This window comes from Bos grunniens, chromosome 6 (genome assembly GCF_055505025.1).
Source record: "Bos grunniens cultivar Pamir isolate PY7600 chromosome 6, Bosgru_T2T1.0, whole genome shotgun sequence".
NCBI lineage: Eukaryota > Metazoa > Chordata > Mammalia > Artiodactyla > Bovidae > Bos > Bos grunniens.
This window is the reverse complement of record NC_141170.1, coordinates 104,936,835-104,962,531: the sequence shown is the minus strand read 5'-3', so window position 1 is coordinate 104,962,531 and position 25,697 is coordinate 104,936,835. Positions and strand designations below refer to the sequence as shown.

The window sequence follows — 25,697 nt, the reverse complement described above, 5'->3', positions numbered from 1 at the left end:
GTCTGCAATGCAGGAGACCTGGGTTCAATTCCTGGGTCAGGAAGATCCCCTGGAGAAGGAAATGGCAACCCACTCCAGTATCCTTGCCTGGAGAATCCCATGGACGGAGGAGTCTGGCAGGCTACAGTCCATGGGGTCAGAATAGTTGGACAAGACTTAGCAACTAAACCACCACCATCTTTTATTTTTTCTATAATTGAACAAATTATTTCTCCAGGAAATAGAATCACATAAATACACTGTCTGAATATTTATGTCCTAGTAATATGCTGACATTAATAATTATAGTTGGGTTTACCAAATGCTGGCCAAGATGTAGGAAAATTGGAACAATCATACATTGCTGGTGGGAATGTAAAACGGTATAGCCATTTTGGAAAACAGTTTGGCAGTTTCTTAAAAAAATTAAATGTCCAGCTATAATATGACCTTCTGGGCATTTATCCCAGAGAAATGAAAACTTCCATTCACAAAGAAAGCTGTGCATGATGTTTATAATAGCTTTATGTATAACAGCCAAAAACTGGTGAAAACCCAGATTTCCTTCAACTGTTGAATGGTTAAACAGACTGTGGTACATCTATACCATATATTCAACAATAAAGAAAACAAACTACTGATGTACGAAATAATTTAGATGAATTATGCTGAGTGAGAAAGACAGTCCCCAAAAGTTATGAATAGTATGATTCCAGCCACAGGCATACCGAGTTTTATTGTGCTTTGCTTACTGAACTTTGCAAATACTGCGTTTTTTGTTTCTTTTTTTTTTTTTTTAACAAATTGAAGGTTTGTGGCAAGTACATCAAGCAAGTCTGCTGGTGCCATTTTTTCCAGCAGTAGTTGCTCATTTTGTGTCTCTGTCACATTTTGTAATCCTCACAATATTTCCAACTTTTCATTATTATTGGGTTTGTTTTGGTGATCTGTGATCGTGATCTTTGATGTTACTTTGATCATGTTTTTAAGGCTCAGATGATGGTTAGCAATTTTAGCAATGAGGTGTCTTTTAATTAGGGTATTACATTTTTTTAGACATAATGCTATTGCACACTTAATAGACTACAGTATAGTGTAAACATAACATGCACTGCTCCTAAGTCGCTGCAGTCGTGTCCGACTCTGTGCAACTCCATACACGGCAGCCCACCAGGCTCCGCCATCCCTGGGATTCTCCAGGCAAGAACACTGGAGTGGGTTACCATTTCCTTCTCCAACGCATGAAGGTGAAAAGTGAAAGTGAAGCCGCTCAGTCGTATCCGACTATTCGTGACCTCATGGAGTGCAGCCCACCAGGCTCCTCCATCCATGGGATTTTCCAGGCAAGAGTACTGGAGTGGGGTGCCATTGCCTTCTCTGTAACATGCACTGGGGAGCCAAAAATTTAGTGTGACTTGCTTTATTGTGGTGTTTGCTTTATTTCATAGTCTGGAACTGAATGCACAGTATCTCTGAGGTATGTATGTTCTTAAATGATGAAATTATGGAGGTGAATAGATTGGTAGTTGCAGTGGTTTAACATGGGGGAAGGACAGAGGAGAAGTGGGTGTAGTTATTAAAAGGTAACAGGAGAGACCCCTGTGGTAATGGAAATGGCTTGCATCTTGATTATATGAATTTAGTCCTGGTCATGATGTTGTCTATGGTTTTGCAAGATGGTACCAGTGGGGCAAAATGTATAAGTGATTTACACTTTCTGTTATTACCTACAATCTACAGTCATCTGAAAATAGATGTTTAGTTAAAAATAGAAAGAATGTTTACTAAAAGATAACATTAATTCAGTGTTGAATTGATAAATGAACACTCAGGATTGTTTCATAAACCTTTCTAATTTTTTAGCAAATAAATATGTATAAAATGTTACAGAAGCATTGTAAAACTTGAAAACAATTCAATATCATAAACAGTACAATGAATAAATATACTATGCTTAACCACATGTAAAATACTATACAGCAATGAAAATGAATGAAAATATGCTTCAGAATTGGTGAATCTCAATAACTTCATGTTGAGTGAAATAAGCATATCATAGAAGATAAGGTAAAGTATGAATCTGCTTATGTAAACATAAACATGTGATAAACTTTTCTATTTAAATTAAGTCCCATTACTTCCTGGCAAATAATTGGAAAATTGGACACAGTGGCAGACTATTTTCTTGGGCTTCAAAATCACTGCAAATGGTGACTGCGGCCATGAAATTAAAAGACATTTGCTCCTTGGAAGAAAAGTTATGACAAACCTAGACAGTGTATTCAGTAATAGAGACATCGCTTTGCCGACAAAGATGCATATAGGTAAAGCTGTGATTTTTCCAGTAGTAAGCAGTCAACCAACTCTGAGTTAGCTGACTATGCTGTTCTATGTATCTAAGGAAACTGATTTTATTTTATCAAATAGTAGACTAGTGTTCAAGTTGTCGCAAATTAAAACACAATTCTCAGTGAGCTTTTAATCTCAGAATTTAAAAAGGATCACAATATTTTCCTAGCAACTCAAAGACGCTGTAGTATATACATATTTAATAGCACCGTGCTTGGTTGAACACATCCTTCCAACCATGGAGCATTTAATGGCTGTTTCTTAATACTACTTCCCTTCAAGTTCAGCTTAATTTCATTTGGGATAGTAATTAATACGGTGTGAACCAGATGGCTGGTGGTAAGTTGTTATATAACACAGGGAGCCCAGGCTGGCACTCTGTGACAACCTAGATGGGTGGGATGGGGGGAGGGGAGGGAGGCTCCAGAAGGAGGGGATATCTGTATAATTATGGCTAATTGACATTGTTGTATGGCAGAAACCAACACAGCATTGTAAAGCATTTTTCAAAGAAAAAGTTATTTCAACACTGTACTGGGATCTTAAAATTTTTTAAAAAATGTATTCTGTGTGCCAATATTGAGGAACATTCTAAGGCAAAAGAAGAAATGTCCCCAAATGGGTGGATTAGTTAGATAATCTGAATTTTTAAAAATTTGCTATATTTCCTCATTTATTTACAAAGCTTCCTAACTGGCTCCACCCTTAACTGACGGACAGACTTGATATCTTTTAAAATATCTAATCTCTTCCTGATTTATTGTCATAAACTCCTTGACAGGTGTTTTTGTTTGTTTGTTGTGACCCATGACTTTCAAAAAGGGTGCATCTCTGGGATCAGTGGTGCTATTGTATTCAGAGCTGTTTTTCTTCATAAATGGTAATCCTATGATTCAAATTAGAGGAGTGAATATATATTCTGATATTTCTATTCTATATGTCTTATAGGATTTATGAGATTAAATGTGTTAATATACAAAAAATGCTTAGAATAGTGTCTGACACATAGTAAGTGCTATATACCTTAGCCATTATCAATATTATATTTGTTATTATTTATGTTGTTTGCTTGGCTCAGTTCTTGGTGAATATTCCCTTGAAACCTCAGTAATTTTAACTCATTTTCAAGCACACTATTGTAATATCAGATAGTTATCAAAATAATATTTTAAATTTTAAGTTCTAATGTGGATGGTAGTTAAAAAATCCATTTTAATTGTAAAACATAGCAGAATAGTACACATACAGAATAGTACACAATACAAATATAGCTTAATGGTTTATTACAAAATGAATATCCGTGTAGCCCATTTCAGGTCAAGAAATAGTACATTGTCACTCCCCAGAACCCCTCTTCCACACTCCCTCCTAATCCCTAACTAATAAAATAATTTCCTTGCTTTTCTTCTTAGCAGAACTCAAGCACATGTCCCTAATTCTCTGTAGTTTAGTTTTGTCTATTTAAAAAACTTTATGTAAATTAAACTGACATAAATTCTTTTGCATCTGACTTTATCTCAACAGATTTATCTATAAGAATCATCCATGTTATTGTCTGAGTGAAGTTCATTCATTTTCATTGTTGCATAGAATTCCATTGTGTGAATATATCATAATTTATCACTTCTCACCAACTGGCCTTTGTGCTCTTTCCAGGTTTTTTATATTATGAATAATATTGCCATGAACATTCTTGACCTTGTCTCATGAATAACACGTGTAGGCATTTATTGTTGGCTGTATACCTAGGAGTGGAAATGGTGGTCATAGGGTATATATATCTTCAAATTTAAAAGACAGTTTTAAGCTATTTTCCATATTATTTCTACTAACATTACTCCTGCCATCAGTGTTAGAATTTCCAGTGTTCTGCGTACTTTCAAATACTGATATTATCAGATGTTTTCATTCTGGCCATTCTGATGGGATGCTGTGGTATCTCATGGTGACTTTAATTTCCATTTCCTTCATTACTTGTGATGCTGAAGTCTTTATACTTATAGGCCATTTAGATATCCTCTTGAGTGAAGCACTTATCTAAGTCTCTTGCCCATATTACTATTGCATTGACTTTTCTTCATTAATTTGTTGTGGATCTGAATCTGTTGCTCATTATATTTATTGTAGTTATCGTCCCCAGTTTGTGGCTTGCCTTTTTCATTCTCTTTGTGGTATCTTTTGAAAAACAGAAGTTTTGAATTTAATGTCCGATTTATGAAAACTCTTTCTTTCATGATTTTTATGATTAGATTTAGTGTAGTCCAATTTATCAACTCTTTCTTTCATGGTTTTTCTGTTCTGTTTTAGAAGCCTTTCTCTACTCCGAGGTCATAAATATATTCTCCAATATTATATTCTAGAAGCTTGTATAACTTGGCTTTCACATTTTTGTACATGGTATGAGGTAAAGGTCATTTTTTATTTTTTTATCCACAAGGGCCTTCAGTTTGTCTCAGCACAAATTGTCAAAAAGATCATCCTTTTCTTGCTCTTTTACAGTCCCATCTTTGTTATAAATCAACTATCCACAAATGAGTGACTGTTTCTTGGCTTTATGTGTCTGACTCTTTGTGACCCTTTGGACTGTAGCCTGCCACGCTCCTCTGTCCATGGGATTTTTTAGGCAAGAATACTGGAGTGGGTTGCCATTTTCCCCCTCCCTGGACTCTTCCTGACCCAGGGACTTAACCCATGTCTCCTGCATTGCAGGCAGATTCTTTACCCACTGAGCCATTGGAGAACACTGTTTTAATTATGTAGTTTTATGTAATTCTTGATATGAGGATAATTTTGGCCTTCCTTATCTTCATATACATTTTGGATCAGCTTGTCAAATTCTACAAAACAAAATAAAGCAAACACAAACACAGAAGTCGCTCAGTCGTGTCCGACTCTTTGCGACCCCATGGATTGTAGCCCACCAGGCTCCTCGGTCCATGGGATTTTCCAGGCATGAATACTGGAGTGGGTTGCCGTTTCCTTCTCCAAAATAAAGCAAAGGCCTACTAGAATTTTAATTGGGATTATATTAAATCTATAAAAGGTTTGGCATATACTGATTAATTTCCAATGTAAGGGGGATTTTCTGAAAACTTTTAGAACTTATTTTACCTTAATTGGCCAGAAAACATACTGTAGATTTTAGTTCATTAAAATTTATTAAAATTTGCCTTATGGTCTAAAAGAGGATCGATTTTTATAAATGAGTTATATATACTTAAAAAGAATGCCATTTCAGCATGTGTTGAGGGCAGTGTTCTGTGTCAGTCAATTAGTTCAAGCTTATTAATTGTTCAACTATTCTAAGTTCTTACTGATATTTTGTCTGTTTATCCTAATACTACTAAAACATATATGTTAAGATCTTCCATATGATAGTAGATTTCTTTAGTTCTCATGTTAGTACTGTTAATTTTTTTTTTTTTTTTACATATTATGTGGCTGTGTTGTAATATGTATACATTTTAGAGCTATTGTATTTTCCTGGTGAGTTAAACTTCTATCATTATGAAATATGCTGTTTTATCTCTGGGAATGCCTTCAAATTTGCTGTGTTTTATTTTTGTGTATTATACTATTATATATACTATATACTATTATATTTTGTACTATTATACTATGTTTTTTGGTTGGAATTGCATGGCATCCCTTTATAGTCTTTTACTTGCTATTTTCTGTATCTTTTTGCTTTAGGTTTGTCAATTATGGCATACACATAAAAAAATTCAATCCAATGATCTTTTTCTCTTAATTGGAGTTGTTTATTTTTCAGTAAATTTAAATAATAATTAAAACTGAAGTTTAAATTCAGATATGCCATGCAGACACTAAATAAAATAAGCTAGTAACTCTGGACTCTAACCCTTTCCTTCTGCCTCTTCAGGGCCATCAGCAGAGTTCAGCTTCTTAGTCATCAAGTTGCCCCTTCTGGATCTGTCAGTACCCTGAAGAGAACGTGCCTGTGCCCAGTTGCATCTGACTCTGTGCGACCTCATGGACTATAGCCCACCAGGCTCCTCTAGCTATGGGATTCTCCAGGCAAGAATGCTGGAGTGGGATCTTCCTGACCCAGGGGCTGAACCCACATCTCCTTCGTCTCCTGCACTGCAGGCAGTCTTGACTCACTGAATGACTCAGAAACCTGCCCCCAAAGAGTAAGTAGTTTCAAATGTCAGGCTCATCTCCTTGGTTCTCAGTCTCCCCAGATCTCGTCCTGTTTACTCTTCACTCTTTTTTGGATTTCCAGTGCCTTGGAGAATATGCTTTTTATATTTTGTTCAGTTTTTCTAGTTACTTGTCCAAATTATCTACTTTGTCATTATTGACTTTCCGCAATCATTTTTTTAAAGCCTATAAAGAATGTACATACTTTAGTCGATAGAAACTGAGTATCAAAGAAGAAATTATATAAAATTTAAATTGTTTTCAGAATTTCAATAATAATAATAAATTGTAACCTTTTTTGTCATGATCCTTTTGCAATCTTAGTGCTATAGTAGCCCTACTCAAAGATGTGTGATAGTCTAAACCAGGTCAGCAATACATTTTAAGGTTGCAATATGATGACAGATACAGAAATCAATGGCATAATATAATCTCAGCAGCCTAGGGGAAATCCGCAGCACATTGTCTTTTTTCTTAGTAACTTAGTAACTTTCTTAACTTAGTAACCAGTTAATCTCTTATAAATAAAATGTACACCATGATGTCATATGTTTCACTTAGCGAATTATCACAAATGGCTCTTTTTAAAGAAGTAGTTCTTTGAACTGAAGTCCCATCTGCCTTTCTAGTTACTTTTTTAGAATTTGCATTGTGAAATTCCCCCAAGTATTTAATTTGTATACATGTTTAAAGTTATTTGATAAGAGCCCAGTACATGTTTTGAATTGGATTTACCAATTCTGTTTTCCCCTGGTGTTTAGCAAAATTTAAGTGGATTTTTTCTTTCTTCTGCTAAGACTCATCTTTATTAATATATAGCTTTAAGTTAAATATTAATACATCTTGCTCTGAAAATCAGTATTCAACTTATGCTTGGGCATTTCCGAAATAAAAGAATTGTTTGAAATATTTAGAGTAACAAAACTATAGGTTGAGTGTAAATATTCTACATTTTCTTGAAATATGTAACACTAAATATTAGAGTCCTGATACTATTTAAGCACCTCCAGAGCAAAAACCCTGTGAAATAAAACTGCTTTGCCTATGATAGTTACTTATCTTTTAATGTTGCTTTATGGACTCTAGTGAAGACTGATTTTCCTATTGGTAGAAAGAAGTCAAAGTTCTTTTTCAGCATGGGCTTTGAAGTCAGACAAGTCTGGTGTTTCAATAGAGAGTCTCTATTGGCCAGCTTGACTTTGGGTTCCTTAACATTTTTAAAGTTTGTTTCCTTATTTATTAAAATTGAGAAATATCTGTGTGATGGGTCCACAAGAAGAAAACTCTGAGCCACAAGGACTTTCTCAAATTCCAGAACATCAGTTTGCAACAATCTGGGGCCTGTGTGTTCTATTACAGGGTTTCTGTGTATTACAGGGTTCCTGTAGATAGTGTAACAGAGTTTTGGGTTTACTCTGCATTTTACTTGGATTAAAGATTTAAACACATTAATATATGCTCTTTTCCTTCTCTTTACAAAGATGCTTTTTAAAGAATAACTTTATTACTAATTACATTTTATGTGAGTAATATGGTAGGGGATTTTATCAGAAAATCCCAAGTGCTACTGGTCTAGAACAGATATCAGCAGACTGCATCTGGAAGGCCAAAGTTGGCCACAGCCTGTATTTGTAAATACAGTGTTACTGGAGCAGGATTCATTTGTTGTGTAGTATTATCTTGGGCTGCTTTTGTGTTGCAATAGCAGAGTTGTGTAGTGGTGACAGAGACTATATGGCCTATGGAGCTTAAAATATTTATTATCTGAGCCTTTACAGAAAAAGTTTCCCAAGCCTGGTTCAGAGTATAAGAAATAAAGACAGTCACTCTCAGGGCTGGTTCTAAACTTCTTCAGTGGATCCCCTATTAGTTCATTGCTTTCTGTGTCTGCCTTTTCTTCTTCCTGTCCCAAGAAGAGTACTAAACAAGACTGAGATCTTCTGTCCTGTGCCTCTTCATTTTCCTGGAATAGACTCTGATCAGTCTCGTATACCTGAATTAACTTATGTGTCATTACCTGCTCTTAGGATAAATTTTTTTTTTTTTTAAAGGAATTGAACAAAGTTTATTCAATGGCATGAGTCTTTTAAAAGTAGAGCTTTAGTCGTTTTGGCATCTGGGCAGGAGCAATTTTTAAGGCGTCGACAGTATCTTCTTGGAATGCTCAAGTAGGCAAATTGTCATTTCATTTCAGTGGTCAGGTTTGTTTCTATAAAGTTACCATCTTTTAAAAATGCATCTAGTGTGTGTATATATATATATATGCCTCTGTAAGTATATAATCTCTGTCTATCTGTGTCTTTATTCTTTTCAGCTCATAGCCTTACTTATGCATTCCTCAATACTTTCACCCATGTATCTGAAAACTGGACTCATCATGTCTTTAAGAATGAGATTTGGCTTATATCCAAGGAGCCATACAGTATAGTGGTCAATAATGTAGTTGTGATCACAGAGGGGGAATGAGAGGGTGGGCCGAATTGAGAGAGTAGCAGTGAAACATATACATTATCATATGTGAAATTACATGGCCAGTGGGGATTTGCTGAAGACACAGAAAGCTCAAATGGCATGCTCTGTGACAACCTAGAAGGATGGCATGGGGTGGGAGGTGGGAGGGAGGTTCAGGAGGGAGAGTACATATGTATTCCTATGGTTGATTCAGGTCAATGCATGGCAGAAACAAACACAATATTGTAAAGCAATTATCTTCCAATTAAAAATAAATTTAAAAATAATGTAGTTAATTTGATTATGATAATTCCCAGGTGGCGCTAGTGGTAAAGAACCCACTTGCCAATGCAGGAAATTCACGTTTGATCCCTGAGTCGGGAGCATCCCCTGGAGGAGGAAATGGCAATGCACTCCAGTATTCTTGCCTGGAAATTCCCATGGACAGTGGAGCCTGGTGGGCTATGGTCCATGGGGTCACAAAGAGTCAGACACGACTGAAGGGACTTAGCACATAACTACATAAGCCCATGCCTCATAATAATAATAAATAAATGGTTATGATAATTTTACATCATTATTATTATCTTTATCATCAATGTCTATTCAGATACAAATAGGCAGCTATTTGTAACAGAAATGTATATTGTTTTAAGCAATGTGACAGTATTTTTAATTAACATGTTTGATACTTCTTATGTGCCAGTATTTATAGTTTAAGTACTTAATATGTACTTTTATTAATTTTAACTCTCATAATAACTCTTAAGATTGTTATTAGTACTGTTTTTATCAGCCCTGATTTTACAAATGAGGAACCTGAGACACAGAGAGGTTAGTATGTTGCTTGAGGCCACATGTTTGGTAAACAGAGGAGTCGGAAGGAAACCCTAGGAAGTCTGGTTCTGAAGTCCTTGCTGTTAGGCATCGTGTTATGTTGCCTACAGGTAGCTATTTTCAAGATTAATATTTGCTTACAAAAATTATACCAAGGTATTCCTCTGAGTAATTAATTCCTTCAAGGAACTAAAATTTCATTTACATGAATTTATATAAAATGTGTCAGAAATAATTGTTTTATAAAGAGTTCCATTTCTAAAATAAACATTGATCTTTACTGACTCAGGTTTTTTTTTTTTTTTTACCAATTTTCATTGTTCCTATGCTTTTTGATTTACACATGCACCATCTTTTAATGAAATCCAGAAAAGGAAACTAAACCAAAAGTTAGTTTGCCAAGGCTAAAATGAATGGCTCTGGGATGTTTCCTGTTGAATGACACTTAAGGATTTACTGCTGCTCTCCTGGCTGCTTCCTTATCTCTCAAGGAACCTCATAAGATGGAAATTCACACAAGTACCCCAAGTCATATGTTGAGTCATATGGTGAGCTTTTCTTAGCATTGTCCTTTAGCTGAAAAGAATATTGAGTGTTGTGTAAGGATGCAACATGGCATGGTGGAAAGAACTCTGGATTTGGTATTTCAAATCCTGGATTCAAAATCAGATTCCATCAATTATTAACTTTTTATAACCTTGGACAAATCACTCAATATTTGAGTTTCAGTCATTGTACTAGAAAACAGAGATAATAATATCTATATTGTATAATTATTTCTGAGAATTAAATAACAAGTGAAAGTGTGTCCTAGATATTAATTCGACTTTCAATTGCATTTTATTCTGCTTTTAATATCTCGGTAAGGAGCACACATACATATCAAATGAAATTGTGTTTATAAAATACATACTACACAACTCACCATTCTTCTAGGATTACTGCATTTAAATATATGTTTTACTTGGCAGTATCATGCCACACCTGTCAAAAAATGATAGCAATGAGAAAAATCTAACTACTTCCAGGATCAGTTTTGTTCAGAGTAATGCTCAGGTTCTGTAGTATCCAGATGGAAGCCTGTTGCAAGTATTTTTTCCTTTGTTCCTTGACAGTGAAGAAACCAGCCACTGTCTCAAGACAGTCATGTGTAATGTCTCCATCGCCTATGAAACTTGTATGACACACATGGAAGATATTTTAGATGTATCATGTGTTGGGCAGTTTTTGTATCCAAAGAGATATGGGTTCTTTAGAGACTTATAAGAGCTTAATTTTCATTATAACCTCATGATGTAATCAGAAAAACATGAATATATTTCTTTTGCAATTAAATTAATAAAGTAAGGTGACAGATCTATTTCTAAGAAAATATTCTGGATGACTATACTACTTGCTCTCTGTGTTGTGTGCATTCATGAGTATTTGACTTGGTGTGTAGTAGGAGATTAGGAATAATTTCACTTTTAGCTGTGGTTGTGAGGATATGGAAATAAAACCAATTTCTGATCACCACAGACGGAGGATTTGTCATAAAATATTCTGAAATGATATTTTCTTTGAGGCTGGTAATCCTCTGACATGAACCAATGAAGTGAAATCATGGAGGAAAAAGATACATGGTTTGTCTGTATAGCAACCAAATAGTTAGTAGATGTCACAGCTACTCCTTCAGAAAGGAGCCTTTCTAGAATCTGCCAGATAGTCCCCTTGGAGCTCTGAGCCTTCACAGAGTTCCTTCTGTTGTTAATTCCTACTGAGGTTGTCATAGGAAAAAAGATAATGTCTGCTGGTTGATGGAGCTGTGCAGCTTTACTTAGGGAATCTGGCAGAAACAGGGCATTTGTCCTAATATTTTTCATAATAACTTAACATGCCAGTTTCAAGGTGTTAGAAAGCTAACCTGGCCATATATAGTTCCTATCAGGGAAGGCTATGGTTGTATCTACAGCTAAAGTCTCTACAATTTACAGGTATATTCCAGAGATGCTGAAACATTAACGTTATGATCTTTTGCTGGGAGCTATGGTAATTTGTAACCATATCTTTCAGGAATTTGTTTGCATCCAAAAATGGGGAAAGGGCTATGTGCTGTTGAACCCCAATCAGTCATTAAATTCCTTGTAATCAGGAGATGAAGAAGTCTGAAATGACTCCTCTTAGAATTAGCCAAAATAATGAAAGTCTAATAGATAAAGTTTAGGGCTGTAATCTTTGCCTTTAAGGATGGCTTCACATAAAATGAGATCATCTTGGCTCATGTTAGGCTTAGTAATTCAATTCCCAGCCTTGGATATTCCTTGTGTACTCTCTCTTTTCAGAGTGTAAAAGTTTTTTTATGATGTATATTGCTTTTGCAGGTATTCCTCCAAGCAGTTCTTTGCCTTTCCATAAATTTATAGGGGCCATATAACGGTTTAACACATTTAATAAACAGACTTTATATGGAAATAATTTTATGATTTGTAGTGAGTTAAGGTTTATCTTAAAAAGTTCTGTTTTAGGTTTGCAAAGCAAACGAATCATTAGGTGATTTAAGAGCCCATGGTAATGATAATTTAAATAAAAACTTTAATGTAAACCTTCTGCTCCAATATTCATTCACTTTTCCTTCAAGCTAAGAGGGAAATCTGGACTATGTACTGGGGGCAGTGTTTAATAAGACAAAACATCTCTTTATAAAATTATTTTGCTTACATTTGTAAAAGTGACAGCTTAAGAGGATACTCCTGTAACTGACAAAAGAATAGAGGAGCGGCAGGTCAAACAGCTTTTACTAGGCCATGCCATCCTGAGTTTGCATTTGTAACTTACAGGTTCACATTTGTTTGGGTCCAGGTTTTTTGTATAACTTCTTCTTAAGTTTATTTATATAATTTGTTCCTACCAGTGCCCTGGGTCATTTATTACACCTATTAACTTCTCTCTCTGAAGAGATTCTGCCAGAATTCCTTAACAACTGTCTTTGAGTCTGTTTCTTCTCTTTTTAAATTTAAGATCAAGGATTTGCTGGCACAGTGTGTGTTGAGCTTATTTTGCTGCTAGTCTGATTATATTTTTCTGTGGATAAATAGGGGTAAAAGTAGTTCACCAAACTTATCCATTTTGTATGTGGAAACACTTTTCAAAAATATAAAACAGAAAAAATTTTTAAAATCTTACATTCAATGCTAGTTGGAGCAAGTTCTTAACATTATGTTCAGATACTTCACTGACTTCTAAGGAGAGTTTTCATTTTATATACTTTATATTCTGTTCATAGGTTGAGATGCGTATTCTTTTGTTATCATACTTTGGCTTTGCTTGAGAAAACATAGACAGAGAAACCTTCCCTAACCTATTTTTGGCTGAGAGTAACCTGCACTATAATTATCAGGATTCCTGTTTGTTCAAGTTCATTTCTCTCCTAAAATAATCTCAAAATTATTTAATCATATGGATTAGAATTGTCTAATTAAAATGTAATTTGAAACAGAATAGACTGTTTAATGGAGGCAGTTTTAAAATTACATATACATGATACCATATTAGCTGGTTGATAAAGGAAACATTCTTTAATGTTAAGCAACAGTTTAATATTATTTCAGTAAATTTAATTAATGCTATTTTAAGAAAATTATGTTGAGATATTTAAAATGATCAGCCTATTTTTTAATCAGGTTGTTTGTGTTTTGATATTGAGTTGTATAAGCAGTTTACATATTTTGAATCTTAACCCCTTATTGGTCATATCATTAGCAAGCATTTTCTCTTATTTGTAGTCTTGCATTTAGACGTTTAATCCACTTTGAGTTTATTTTTGTATATGGTGTGAGGAAATGTTCTTATTTTATTCTTTTATATATAGTTGTCCAGTTTTCCCAGTAACACTTATTGAAGAGTCTGTTTGTTTCTCTGTTGTATATTCTTTTTGTTTTGTGCATGGTTTCTTTTGCGGTGTGAAAGCTTTTAAGTCTAAGTAGGTTTCATTTGTTTGTTTTTGTTTTTTTTTTTGCCCTAGATCGTTTGTTTCTTTTCTCCTTGATCTTTTGGATCTAGGAGACAGATCCACAAAAATACTCTCACAATTAATGTTGAAGACTGTTTTGCCTATATTTTCTTCTAGGAGTTTTATAGTTTCTAGTCTTACATTTAGTCTTTAGTCCACTTTGAGTTTATTTTTGTATATGGTGTGAAAGTGAAGTTACTCAACCCGGTCTGACTCTTTGCGACCCCATGGGCTGTAGCCCACCAGGCTCCTCCGTCCATGGGATTTTCAGGCAAGAATACTGGAGTGGGTTGCCATTTCCTTCTCCAGGAGATCTTCCCGACCCAGGGATTGAACCCAGGTCTACTGCATTGCAGGCAGACGCTTAACCATCTGAGCCACCAGGGAAGTCATATATGGTGTAAGAACATGTTTTAATTTTATTATTTTATGTATAGCTGTCCAGTTTTCCTAGTAGCACTTACTGAAGAGCCTATCTTTTCTCTGTTGTATATTCTTGCCTCTGTTGTAGATTAATTGGCGTAGATATTTGGGTCTATTTCTGGGCCCTCTATTCTCTTCCACTGAGCTATGTTTCTTTTTTTGTGACAGTACCATACTGTTTTGATTACTGTCGTTTTGTAGTAAATGGGCAGAAGGCTTTTTCAAAGAAGACATTTTTTCAAAGAAGATATACAGATAACCAACAGGCATATGAAACAGTTCGCCATTGCTTCCCAGGCGAGCAGTGGTAAGGAATCTGCCTGCCAGTGCAGGAGACGAAGGCGACTCAAGTTCTGTCCCTGGGTCAGGAAGATCCCCTGGGGTAGGAAATGTCAACCTGCTCCAGTATTCTTGCATGGGAAATCGCATGGACAGAGGAGCCTGGGGGGCTACAGTCCACGGAGGTCACAAAAAATTGGATATGATTGAATACAGCACAGCATATGTAAAACAGTATGGAGAGTCCTCCATACTGAGATTTGAGAGATTTGAAATTTGAGATTCTTCAAAACACTAAAAATAGAACTACCACATGGCCCAGAGATTCCACTCCTGGGTGTGTGTGTGTATATATATATATATATATATATATATATATATATATATGAAGAAAATGAAAACATTAATTCAAAAAGATACATGTGCCCCAGTGCTCGTAACAGCATTATTTATAATAGCCAAGATGTGGAAGCAACCTAAGTGTCAATCAACAGATGTATGAATCAAAAAGATGTGGTGTACATTTATATGTATGTGTATATATATATATATATATATATGGTATATGAAGATATGGTATATACACACATATATTTGGAATAGTACTCAGCCATAAAAGAGTGAAATTCTGCCATTTGCAACAACATGGATGGACCTAGAAGATATTATGCTTAGTGAAATAAGTCAGAGGAAGACAAACACTATATGTTATCAGTTATATGTAGAATTTAAAAAGTAAGACAAATGAATGAATATAACAAAACAGAAACAGATGCATAGAGAACAAACTAGTGGTTACAAGTGGGGAGAGGAAAGTGGGTAGGGACAAGATAGGGGTAAGCAATTAAGAGGTGTAAACTACTATTTATAAGATGCATAACCCATAAGGATATATTGTATGACACAGGGAATACAGCCAATATTTTATAAAAACTTTAAGTGAAGTATAATCTATAAAAATATTGAATCACTATATTGTACATCTGAAACTAATATAATATTGTAAATCAACTATACTTCAGTTAAAAGATAAATAAGTCATTAAGCCAATGAATTTTTAATAGACTCAGCTACATTTAGAAACTTTTAATATTAAAATCCCGATATGTTGCGTTTTAACACAATACTCTGAAAAGGTCTTGCTTAAAATGTCTATACATACTTTTTATTTTTCTCTAGGGTAGTCTGTGTACATAACTTATTTAAATGATTTTAGTAAAGATCAACACTCTGATGACTGAATTTAGTAAACGCAGCTATATATCATATAATTAGAATTTTTCAACCAGATATTCTGTGTAATCAGGGATTGTTTGAATTGGATTCCCTTCCTTTCAGAAAAAAAACATTAAGTTATCAAGATGATCATGCTTTTAATAAGTATTTTCATGGATTTAATAAATGTATAATAGCTAATTTCTAAAGATAAAAGTTATGACCAACCTAGATAGCATATTCAAAAGCAGAGACATTACTTTGCCAACAAAGGTCCGTCTAGTCAAGGCTATGGTTTTTCCTGTGGTCATGTATGGATGTGAGAGTTGGACTGTGAAGAAGGCTGAGCGCCGAAGAATTGATGCTTTTGAACTGTGGTGTTGGAGAAGACTCTTGAGAGTCCCTTGGACTGCAAGGAGATCCAACCAGTCCATTCTGAAGGAGATCAGCCCTGGGATTTCTTTGGAAGGAATGATGCTAAAGCTGAAACTCCAGTACTTTGGCCACCTCATGTGAAGAGTTGGCTCATTGGAAAAGACTCTGATGCTGGGAGGGATTGGGGGCACAAGGAGAAGGGGACGGCAGAGGATGAGATGGCTGGATGGCATCACTGACTCGATGGACGTGAGTCTGAGTGAACTCCGGGAGTTGGTGATGGACAGGGAGGCCTGGCGTGCTGCGATTCACGGGGTCGCAAAGAGTCGGACACGACTGAGCGACTGATCTGATCTGATCTGAAAGAAAAAAATTATAAAATATACAGCAGTAATATATTTTATGTCCAAGTTTAGATTCTGTTATGTAAGGGATGCTTTTTGCTGTTCTAGGCATCGGTTCAGACATATCATCCAAATAATATCTTATGAGTTTCTTGAACTTGTACCATGGAATATATACTATATACATAAAGGCTATAAGAATTATAAACATATACATGTGAACTATGTTCCTTTCCAAATTTCTAGTTTTACGAAAGAAGGAGTACAATTGTGGGCATGTAAATGAAGATTAAGATTAAAGACTACTAGTTGACAGAGACTATTGATCACAAAAATTTGTTCTCTCCTTACATAATAATAGAATTATTAGGTATATTATAAGGTAAACTAAAGACTACACAATGTTAGCTGGAATATAAGAATGACATGCCCCAATCTTTCTCATAGCTGGGAGTATCCATGTATCTAAATTCTTACCAAAGATATATGGGAAGTTATGTATGACTTTTCTGGACTTGGGTCTTCAGACATACTCAGTGAGCTGAAAGAAAGATGTGTCTATAAAGCTTCTTCCAAGCAGAAGATGTGCTAGTAGAGGAGCAAGGTGGAAGAAATATGGTTCATGGACCACGTGAACTAGAGACATGTGTCAACGTGGAATACTGTAGCTTTAGACCTCAATGTTACATAACCTTCAGTATAACTAATCTTTGGCTATGAGTGCCTAAAGTCACTTTATTCATGCCCAACTCTTTGCGAAGCTATGGACTGTAGCCCTCCAGGCTCCTCTGCCCATGGGATTCTCTAGGCAAGAATACTGGAGTGGGTTGTTGTGCCTCCTCCAGGGGATCTTCCTGACCCAGAGATTGAACCCAGGTCTCTTATTCTCTTGCACTGGCAGGAAGGTTCTTTACCACTAATGCCACCTGGGAAGCCCCTGAGTACCAAAGGCTTAATCATTTAATGTCTCTGTTCAAATCTCTAGTAGGTCTTGGGAGGCTCACAAACTCTTTCAGCAGGACTGTCGTTACTCCTATACAGTAGCCAAAGCCAGTCTTTTTGCTCTGACTTTAATTCTGGTGTCCAGCTGTGTTTCCCATTCATAGAATCTTGTTATGTAGCCTTGAAAGTTGTGGATATTGCAGTGATACCCCTCCTGCAAGACTGAGTGGTCCTTATTTCTTCTCCAAGCACATTTTTTCTATGTTTGCTGAGAAGGCTCTGTTCTCATTGTGGTTGCAATGATTTTAATAGACATCTCATCATTCCCTTCTTTCTCAAAGGGCAGGCTTGTTAGTTTGTATTTGACACACACATTCTATCTGAGAGTAAACTTAGAGCCAGTTCCCTGGGATAAGACTGGTGGTCCCACTCACCGCTCACCATCAACTAATGCTGTAACATGGAGCCTGAGCCTGGTAGCTGCTGTGCTATCCTCAGGATTTATGTAGAAGAATCAACTCATAATGGTATCTTTCTATTACTTTATTACCTAAACTCACCCAAGAGTTATTCATTACAACTTCTTCTGTAACATAGTACTTCTAACCTACTAATATTTTTTCTGTCTTGAAGCAATTGCATGTTGTATTCTTATACATTTTAAAAATGCACAAATTACTAACTCTTTCTCACCTACTCTGAATAAGAAACTTTTCTCTGTAATGTTTAGGAGGAAGCATGATGCAATAAAAAGAAATTTGGACTTAACGTCAAGACCTAGGCACTAATCCCAGCCCTTCCATTTACTTACTGTTTGAGCAGGTCAGTAAGAGTTATTGGTCTCACTTTCTTTACCTATAAAATACTATTAATAATTCCTGTCACTCAGAATAGTTTTGCAGGCTAAATTCTGATCTAGACTTAGAATGAGCTCTCTTCAATCACCTTTTAAAATTTAATTTATAAAAATATAAATATATTTATATAAAATATATAAAATTTATGTATTATGTTTATAAATATAATCTATATTTCTTTAAAAAACTTTAATTGTAGGATAATTGCTTTACAATGTACATTTGACAGGAATTCAGTCACTTTTATTTCTAAGAGATCATTTGTTTTAAAGACTAAATAATTTTTATGTACAGAAAATATGCATGTTTAATAAATAGTTATTGTATCATAATTGAAGATAAGGATAACTGACTTTTTAATATAATTATTCCACCTGCAATGTGGGAGAACTGGGTTCGATCGTTGGGTTGGAAAGATCCCCTGGAGGAGGGCATGGCAACCCACTCCAGTATTCTTGCCTGGAGAATCCCCATGGACAGAAGAGCCTGGTGGGCTACAGTCCATGGGGTTGCAAAGAGTCAGACACAACTGAGCGAACTAAGCACATCCTTATTATTTATGTATAGGTATTTATGTATCAGTTCAGTTCAGTCACTCAGTCATGTCCGACTCTTTGCAACCCCATGGACTGCAGCACACCAGGCCTCCCTGTCCATCACCAATTCCTGGAGCTTACTCAAACTCATGTCCATTGAGTTGGTGATGCCATCCAACCATCTCATCCTCTGTCGTTCCCTTCTCCTCCTACCTTCAATCTTTCCCAGCATCAGAGTCTTTTCCAATGAGTCCAATCTTCGCATCAGGTAGCTAAAATTGGAGTTTCAGCTTCAGCATCAGTCCTTCCAATGAATATTCAGGACTGATTTCCTTTAGGATGGACTGGTTTGATCTCCTTGCAGTCCAAGGGACTCTCAAGAGTCTTCTCCAACACCAAAGTTCAAAAGCATCAATTCTTTGGCACTCAGCCTTCTTTATAGTCCAACTCTCACATCCATATATGACTACTGGAAAAACCATAGTTTGACTAGATGGACCTTTGTTGGCAAAGTCATCTCTGCTTTTTAATATGCTATCTGGGTTGGTCATAACTTCTTTTAAGGAGTAAGCGTCTTTTAATTTCATGGCTGCAGACACCATCTGCAGTGATTTTGGAGCCCAAGAAAATAAAATCTGTCACTGTTTCCATTGTTTCCCTGTCTATTTGCCATGAAGTGATGGGACTGGATGTCATGATCTTAGTTTTCTGAATGTTGAGCTTTAAGCCAGCTTTTTCACTCTTGTCTTTCACTTTCATCACGAGGCTCTTTAGTTCTTCCGCTTTCTGCCATAAGGGTGGTGTCATCTGCATATCTGATTGGTATTTATGTATAGGTTCCTAGAAAAGAGAATGTTCCTTATTTTAAATGTGTTTTACTTTCATATTTATTTGCCATTTTAATTTTATCCATGTGTGTGTGTAATACATACATTTCCACAGGGGCGAAAAAAAAGATCTGCTCTGAATTTTCACTTGGTTTATTATAGCATAATCTGTTTTACATGGTATTTGATTTCTGATTCCTAATCCCACATCAGAAGCTTTACAGCTTGTATTAGATCCAGTAGAAACTGGTGGATGGTTCAGGGTACAGGATTTCCCATTTTGCAACATAGACTGTTTTTCAGTAGCCATATGGCTGAGCTACCGACCAAGATGAGTTGATATAGCTTTCTTAGCTTGAATCTACCCTGCTACTCTCTTGGGAGGATATATCCTAAGAACATGCTATACTAAGAGGTTTAGCAGGGAGGGAACTGCCACTAAACACTTCTGTTAAGATCATGTTGGAATCAATGGTCTAATCCTGGTAGAAGTGAGTTATTGACGTCTTAATGTATAAGGGAGGCATTGGCTCCTTAAGTTTGGTATGCTCTGCTTCTCCTCCAGGGAGCAGGGATCTGCTAAAGCCTTAAGGAATGTGAGGAGTTACCTCTTATGGGAGGAGGAACTTGGCTCTTTGAAAGTCACAAAGCAGCTCAGCAATTTTTTCTTGTATGTTTTCATCATTTAGGTTTAATATTTAAGAGTGTCATCTATAAAGGAAATGCTCATTTTACATATATTGGCCCTTGTTTGATTATTCACAAGTATGGCAGTAACCCAAAAGATGAAACAAGAGAAATCTAGTCATAAGTTATTTACAAACTTGAATGACCTATGGGGAACAGAGAAAGATGGTGATGTCTTCCTCAGCTTACAGAGAACATATCAAAGGCATTAATTCTTTTTCCAGATGAAAATGGCATTATTTTATTTCTTGATTTGATAGATAATATACAATTGTATGGAAAATCCAAATAAAAATTATGAGGAAGGAAATATAAATAACTCCTCAGTACTGTTATTCAGGCTAATATTTATAGTTTGAGTTTTTGCAAAGATCCATTCAGATTTTTTTTAGCAAACATATGGATATAGAGTTGTATATGCGTACATTTGGTTATGGTATATGTATGGTGTTTTATATACATTGGTATAAATTTATACATATATCTTTCTCTATATATATCCTCATAATATACATCAACAGTTTATAACTAGGGATTTTGCTCCTCTCCCTTATGCAATTGAGAGTCAGTGACTCAGTGGGCCATTTTTCATTATGGACTCTAAAGGCCTTCATGATCTATGACAGTAGAAAGCTGAAAACCATAGACTATATCCTGCTTTGTAGTAGAATTTATACTCGGTGATCTTCAGCCCTCTCTATGTCAATGAACAGGTCACCCATTTTTAAGGCTGTGTGCTCATTCCTTGTGTAGCTACACTTTATTTAACCCACTATTCCACTGATGAACTTTGTGGTTGTTTCCATTTTCTTCTCCCTCCTATTATTAACAATGCTTTTAAGAATATTTCTATTTATACATCTTTCTAATTCTTTATCTCCTTGGGTTATGGTATTACAAGAAGTTTATCTGGGACACAGAGAAAACATTTAACATTTATGCATACTGTTACACTGTCTTTCACAAAGACTGTATCATTTGACACTTCCCTCAACAATTTATGAGTGCCCACAGAACACTGATAATCTTAAAGATCATTATCAACTGACCAGGTGGAAAGCAGTAAATTGTTTTCAGTTGCCTTGGATTTATAATGAGGATGTATAGTTGGTGAATTCAAATCCTATCTGTATCACTTAACAGCTTTCTGACTTTGTGCCAATTATTTAGCCTCTCAATGTCTCAGTTTGCTCATCTGAAAAATGGTGATAATAATAATATAAACCTTGTACGATTGTGGTGAGGATTAAATGAATTAACACACACAAAACTCTTACAGCATATCCTGATAAATTCACTCTCAATAAATGTTTGCTATTGATATATTTTCGTGTTAGTTGCTCTTTAACTTTTTTATTCATTAATTGTATATTCAAGTTCTTTGGTATACTCTGTGATGTTCCTCTTTTATTTACTGATTTGATAGAGCTCTTTTATTTTTTTAAATAGTTATTGAGATGCTTGATTTACATATGGACTTCCCAGGTGGTTCAGTGGTAAAGAATCCACCTGCCAAAGCAAGAGATGCAGGGCGAGTCCCTGGGTCGAGAGTATTCCCCAGAGAAGAAAACGGGCAACCCCCTCCAGTATTCTGGTCTGGGAAATCCCGTGGACATAGAAGTCCAGAGGGCTATAGTCCATGGGGTTGCAAAAGAGTCAGACACGAGCTAGCGACTAAACAACAAAAAGTTACATATATTGCCTCAATCATTACCCCAGTAAACCTATAAAGAAGGTATACTCACCTTGGCATAATGTATAGGAATACAAACTGTGTTGTTAGGAGACTCTCATCATCCTACTTACCAGAAAAGTAGTACATTTTATACTTTATTGTGAGTATAGCTGAATAAAGGGCCCTATAAATGAAATTGGAGATGTTAAGCATTAAAATGATTATAGTCCATCTTCTCTTTCTTTCTCTCTCTCTCGCTCTCCCTCTCTCTCTCTATATATATATATATATATTTATATTTAAATAAAACCAATAAACTATAATGATGACTGCTTCTACTTGTAGCTGTTATTTTGTTATGTGAGTAAAGAAGGAGCATCGATGATTAAATTCTTTATTAAGAAATGAAAATATTCATTTATTTTCATTCTGAGAGTGTCTAAAATGAGAGCTGATAATCAGTCTGCTGATTGTTGATCGAGCTCTTTTAATAGTACAGATATTAATTACTTGTCTGTCATACATTCTACAAGTATTTGGTTTTTTGTTTGGCATATCTTTGTACTATATATGTTTTTACAACATAGGTAATAAAGCTTACTAGTCTTCTATGATTTCTGGCTGAAAAATCCTTCTTCATCCTGAAGATTATAAAAAAATTTACCTATGTTGTCTTCAAGGAGTTTAATGATTTTATTTTTTACATTTAATTCTTTGACTTGAGTTTGATAGCAGTGATGAAGAAAGGAGTAACAAAAGCTTTGCTCTTTGAGGACAATGAAGTCATCATACAAAAGAGTAGAACTTCCAATTTTCCTATGGCAGGCAAAAATCTAAATTTACCTTTTGGGAATTCTTTTTCATTACCTGTTGTTGCTCAGTCATGTCCAACACTTTGCGACCCTGTGGACTGCAACACAGCAGGCTCCTCTGTCCTTCACTATGTCCCTGAGTTTAATCAAACTCATGTCCATTGAGTTGGTGATGCCATCCAATCTTCATCCTCTGTAGCCACCTTCTTCTCTTGCCCTAAATCTTTCCCAGCCTCAGGGTCTTTTCCAATGAGTCAGCTCTTCACATCAGGTGGTCTAAGATAGGCTTTTAATTTTCTTCTATTTCTCACTCTCATTATCTTTTGTTTCTCTTCTTTCTGGAAAACATCTGCTCTTGGGACTCTATGAAAGTTTAACAGAGTTTCTTACCAGCAGCCAGGTATTCCCACCATATCAGGATTTCACATCGAGATAACTGATTTTAAATGTTGATTTTTTAAAATAAGATTAAAATAGTTTCACATAACAGTTCCTACTGTGAGCATTATTTGGACAACACCTCTAAAATAGTTGTCACTCAGGATAATGGCTTTTTACTACTGATTCAAGATCTCTTTGTAATTTTGACTTGTACTGTGCACTGGCCAGAGTGATGATTACATCAGTTAATCAACATATTTAACAGTGCCCACAAATATAAAAGTATCCGTGACAATTAGCTTGAATGACCCATTTATTAGGAACATAACACAAATTCTATATACACATGTCTTGGACATCTCTATGTACCACTGCGGATCCACTTGGCCTTATCCTTCCTCGCAGTTGTGGTTGCAGGGAACAGGTTGGCACAGAGGTTGCCCTGCTTTTTTATGTGTAACCAGAAGTGCCTCACCTTCGTCCTTGTGCGCCTCCTCTGACACCCGCAGCGTGGGATGCTTGAACACACATGAGCAATCTGAAAGTGTGGGAGATCTTGCAACCCATGGGCAAACCTTGACCAATGGGGAATGTGAGTTAATGGATACATGTTTCACCTTTTCATCCTTCCAGCAGAGACACAGTATATTCAACAATTCTTTTCAAAAAGTCCCGTAGATCTAGCACCTAATAGTGGACAACTCCTTATTGTGCCTTTGTGTGGCTATTCCTCCTCTCTCTCCACCCTTGTCCTTCCTGGCGCTTCTTGTCTCTCGCTCTTATTTCTGCAGCTGTCATCTTTGATAAACCATTCATGCATCAGACTTCTCTCAGGCTCTGCTTTTTGGAGTTTGTTAGGCTGAGAAATTGCACTAGAAAAAAATTTTTTAAAAGTTCGTCTGGTCATTTGCATATTGGTTTCTATAAATTGTTTTCTTTTAACTTAAACTTCAGAAAGTGTAATTACTAGGGAATAGACCTATGGCAACCCACTCCAGTACTCTTGCCTGGAAAATCCCATGGACAGAGGAGCCTGGTAGGATGCAGTCCATGAGGTTGTTGAGGGTCAGACACGACCGAGCGACTTCACTTTCACTTTCCACTTTCCTGCATTGGAGAAGGAAATGGCAACCCACTCCAGTGTTCTTGCCTGGAGACTCCCAGGGACGGGAGAGCCTGGTGGGCTGCTGTCTATGGGATCGCACAGAGTCGAACACGACTGAAGTGACTTAGCAGCAGCAGCAGACCTTTGAAATTAAAAAATCGGCTGAAAATGACCATTTTTTGTCTTTTTAAAACCATTTTTTAGTCTTCTATTTCTTATTGAAATAGTGTTAACTATTTTTTATTTATTTTATTTTACTTTTTAAAATTTATTTATTTTAATTAGAGGCTAATTACTTTACAATATTGTATTGGTGTTGCCATACATCAATATGAATCTGCCACAGGTGTACACGTGTTCCCAATCCTGAACTATTTTTTTATTTAGCAAAAATCATTCTTAAGTCAGCAAGAGGCATAGAGAATTTACTTGTATATTAATAATTTTTTACTGTAAATTATTTGGGATAATACAAATTTATTACTTGTTTATTTAGACTGTATTTAAAATGTAAGTTTGATTTACCATTGACTCTTAATCTAAACAGTTGTTACTTTTGTAGAAGATAAGCATAAAGAATCAAATTCTATTATTCATTCCTGTACTCAGAATAAACCATGGCTTTGGTGTGGCACTTAATAGTACGTATTTTAAAAATCTAAGTAGTATAGGAAAGTCATAGCATTCAAATTAATAAACCAATGATAGATGCAAAAGTGAGTTGTAAACTGTGAAGCACGGTATTAATTTAAAATTTCATTAGCTATGTGAGGTTGTAAATATGCTTCTAAATTAGAATTCCCACATGCTGTATGGATAAAGAAAATCTACCCTAAACTTTGGCCACTAGATGTCATGGCAGCTCCACAAAAGAAGCCAAGGGTGGGAGAAGGGTTGATGGCAGAACTGCCTATTTTAAGACCAGCTGTTCTACTGCGCAGAGGTGTATCATTCTATATGTTATAAAACCAGTCATTTTACAAAACACAGGATCATCTTCAGTCAAAATAAAAACTCAGCTCGTATTGGATCTTTTTGTGTGGTGATAGAATAAAGGTGTTGATAAAGAAAATTGCTAAGTCACTTCAGTCATGTCCAACTCTGTGCGACCCCATAGATGGCAGCCCACTAGGCTCCTCCATCCCTGGGATTCTCCAGGCAATAACACTGGAGTGGGTTGCCATTTCCTTCTCCAATGCATGAAAGTGTAAAGTGAAAGTGAAGTCGCTCAGCCGTGTCCGACTCCTAGCGACCCCATGGACTGCAGCCCACCAGGCTCCTCCGTCCATGGGATTTTCCAGGCAAGAGTACTGGAGTGGGGTACCAATTACAGTGGTTGAAATCACTTAAAACAAATTCTGCTTTTGGATACAATGGTCATTTTTCTGTACTTTAACTTCATTAAAAAACCAAAACAACCCTGTGAGCTTTGCAAGTGGAAAGCAAAAATGAAGTTTCTAAAAACCAACTG

At 35.8% G+C, this 25,697-nt stretch overlaps 1 long non-coding RNA gene across 26 annotated transcripts in view; it reads left to right on the top strand.

The window, feature by feature from the left end:
• LOC147371147 (uncharacterized) overlaps window positions 1–25,697 on the top strand; it is a 552,664-nt gene that overhangs the window by 84,159 nt on the left and 442,808 nt on the right. For 22 of the 26 annotated variants that reach the window (XR_015165883.1, XR_015165914.1, XR_015165882.1 and 19 more), the window contains one exon: window positions 6,212–6,482. This is a non-coding gene — a long non-coding RNA (uncharacterized LOC147371147). Of the gene's footprint in view, window positions 1–6,211; window positions 8,727–18,076; window positions 18,169–25,697 lie in introns of those variants that run through there. The other 4 variants (XR_015165920.1, XR_015165876.1, XR_015165899.1 and 1 more) reach the window with 2 other exon arrangements.